Consider the following 3,374-nt stretch of genomic DNA (forward strand, 5'->3'; position numbering starts at 1 on the left):
GACAAGTGGGATGTAATTAAAGAGCTTCCACAGCAAAAGAAACTATCAACAGAGTAAACAGACAACCTACAGAATGGGAGAAAATATTTGTAAACTATGCATCTGACAAAAGTCTAATATGCAGAATCTATAACTTAAGCAACTGAACAAGCAAAAAAATCCATACAACTCTATTAAAAAGTGAGTAAAGACATTAACAGACATTTCTCAAAAGAAGACATACAAGCAGCCAAAAAACATGAAAGGATGCTCAATATCACTAATCATCAGAGAAATGCAAATCAAAACCACAATGAGATACCACTCATACCAGTCAGAATGGCTATTATTAAAAAGTCAAAAAACAATAGATATTGGCAAGACTGCAGAGAAAAGGGAATGCTTACACGCTGTTGGTGGGAATGTAAATTAGTTCAACCACTGTGGAAAGCAGTTTGGAGATTTCTCAAAGAACTTTAAACAGAACTACCATTAGATCCAGCAATCTCATTACTGGGTAGGTATCCAAAAGAAAAGAAAACATTCCACCAAAAAGACACATGCACTCATATCTTCATTGCAGCACTTCATTCACCATAGCAAAGACATTACATCTAGGTGTCCATCAATGGTGGATTAGATAAAGAAAATGTCATACAAATACACCATGGAATATTATGCTGCCATCAAAAAAGACAAAATCGTGTCCTTTGCATTGACATGGATGAAGTTGGAGGTCATTTTTCTAAGTGAATTGATGCAGGAACAGAAAACCAAATACTGCATGTTCTCACTTATAAGTGGTAGCTAAATATTGGGTGCTCATGGACATAAATATGGCAAAAATAGATACTGGAGACTATTGGGGGAGACGCCAGGAGTGAGGCAAGGGTTGAAAAACTAACTATGGGTCCTAGAAGTAGCTTCTCCGTTCGTTCTCGAATCTCTGCCTGGTTCAGCCTGCCTGCCTCCACTCCTGCCTCCACCATGTCCATCAGGGTGACCCAGAAGTCCTACAAGGTGTCCACCTCTGGGCCCCAGGCCTCCTAACGGGATCATTAGTACCCCAAACCTTAGCATCATGCAATATACCCTTATAACAACCCTGCACATGTATCCCTTGAATATAAAAGTTAAAAAAAATTACTGACTAGGCTTGTTGAGCTTCTCCCAAGTGAGCAGCAGCAGCTTCCGAGATGTCCTGGGCACCAGCATGGGTCTGTGTGGAGGCTATGAGGGGCCAGCGTATGGGAGGCATCACAGCCATCACAGTCAACCAGAACCTGCTGAGCCCCCTTAACCTGGAATTGGACCCCAACATGCAAGCCACGGACACCCAGGAGAAAGAGTAGACCAAGACCCTCAACATGTTTGCCTCCTTCGTTGACAAGGTACGGTTCCTGGAGCAGCAGAACAAGATGCCAGAGACCAAGTGGAGCTTCCTGCAGCAGCAGAAGACGGTTTGGAGCAACTTGTTCTCGGACAACGTGTTGGAGAGCTACATCAACAACCTTCTGTGGCTGCTGGAGACCCTGGGCCAGGAGAAGCTGAAACTGGAGGCGGAGCTTGGCAACATGCAGGGGCTCTGGAGGACTTCAAGAAAAAGTACGAGGATGAGATCAATAAGCTTACAGAGATGGAGGATGAATTTGTCCTGGTCAAGAAGGCTGTGGATGAAGCTTACATGAACAAGGGAGAGCTGGAGTTTCATCTGGAAGGGCTGACTGACGAGATCAGCTTCCTCAGGCAGCTGTATGAAGAGGAGATCCCAGAGCTACAGTCCCAGATCTTGGATACATCTGTGGTGCTGTCCATGGACAACAGCAGCTCCCTGGACATGGACAGTATCATCGCGGAGGTCAAGGCGCAGTACGAGGAGATCGCCAACTGCAGCCGGGCCGAGGCTGAGATTATGTACCAGATCAAGTATGAGGAGCTGCAGACACTGGCTGGGAAGCACTGGGATGACCGGCGTCGCACAAAGACGAAGATCTTTGAGATGAACCGAAACATCAGCCGGCTCCAGGCTGAGACTGAGGGCCTGCCTCAAGGGCCAGAGCAGAGGGCTTCCCTAGAGTCCGCCATCGCAGATACTGAGCAGCGCGGGGAGCTGGCGGTTAAGGACGCCAACGCCAAGCTGTCCGAGCTGGAGGCCGCCCAGCAGTGGGCCAAGCACGACAGGGCACATGGCGCGGCAGCTGCCTGAGTACCAGGAGCTGATGAACGAACGGCAAGCTGGTCCTGGACATCGAGATCGCCACCTACAGGAAGCTACTGGAGCGCGAGGAGAGCCGGCTGGAGTTTGGGATGCAGAATACGAGTATTCATAGGAAGACCACCCGTGGCTATGCAGGTGCACTGAGCTCTGCTACCGGTGAGTCACAAGCCTTGACCTCTGGGGCTCCAGCTTTGGCTCTGGCCGGGCCTCCAGCTCTTTCAGCTGCACCAGCTCCCTCAGGGCCGTGGTTGTGAAGACGATCAAGACCCGCGATGGGAAGCTGGGGTCGGAGTCCTCTGATGTCCTGCCCAAGTGAATGGCCACAGCAGCCCCGCCCAGCCTACCCCTACTGCCGCTGCCTCAGAGCCTGGGAGGGAGGCCGTTATGCAGGGGAGCACAGGGAACAGGAGGCCCACCTGAGATTCAGCCCTGGCCCTCAGCCCACCCGTGGGGAAGTTTACTGCCTGGGGGACCTGCCTTGCCCATGCCTCCAGTTACAATTCCATTTTTCTCCCCAAAATAAAACCTCAGTTAGCTCTGCCAAAAAAAAAAAAAAAACCTATAGGGTACTATGCTCAGTACCTAGGTGACGGGATCATTAGTACCCCAAACCTTGGCATCATGCAATATACCCTTATAACAAGCCCGCACATGCACCCCAGAATATAAAAGTTAAAAAAAAATTGAGCTTGTTAAACAATGCTTCAGTATTACATTGAAAGGACATGCTGTCTACCTTTTTGCCTTATTCTTAAATTTTTAGTGATTTTTAAAAACCTATCACTAAAGGAGACCAAAATGAAGGAATTTCAGGCACCAGTCAATAGATGTATATGGATAGATACATACAAGTAGAAATATTAGAATTCTAACATATAATTCTCCCCTAGAAACCACCTATATGAATGACTTTGTTGATTAAGTAAATAATGAACTTAGAGAGGAACTTTCCTGAAAGGCTAATTCCATCTGATGAGCTCAGTGATTTTTCAATCAAAAATAAAATTTGACCCACTAGGTGTAGTCTGGTGATCCAAGCATAGCCAAGACTTTCATTTGCTTTTTAGTTAGGTTTTCTCTTGGTAGAATCACCCTGGCAACATGGTTAGACAGAAGCAATCTGGAATAAGAAAAAGCCGCTGGGAGCAGACAGACTTGAATTTGATTCTAACCATTC

At 47.1% G+C, this 3,374-nt stretch overlaps 1 pseudogene; it reads left to right on the plus strand.

Moving 5' to 3' along the window:
• The first annotated feature begins 1,543 nt into the window (after positions 1-1,543).
• Positions 1,544-2,513, plus strand: LOC102143962 (keratin, type II cytoskeletal 8 pseudogene; annotated as a pseudogene).
• Positions 2,514-3,374: the final 861 nt, after the last annotated feature.

This window comes from Macaca fascicularis, chromosome 7 (genome assembly GCF_037993035.2).
Source record: "Macaca fascicularis isolate 582-1 chromosome 7, T2T-MFA8v1.1".
NCBI lineage: Eukaryota > Metazoa > Chordata > Mammalia > Primates > Cercopithecidae > Macaca > Macaca fascicularis.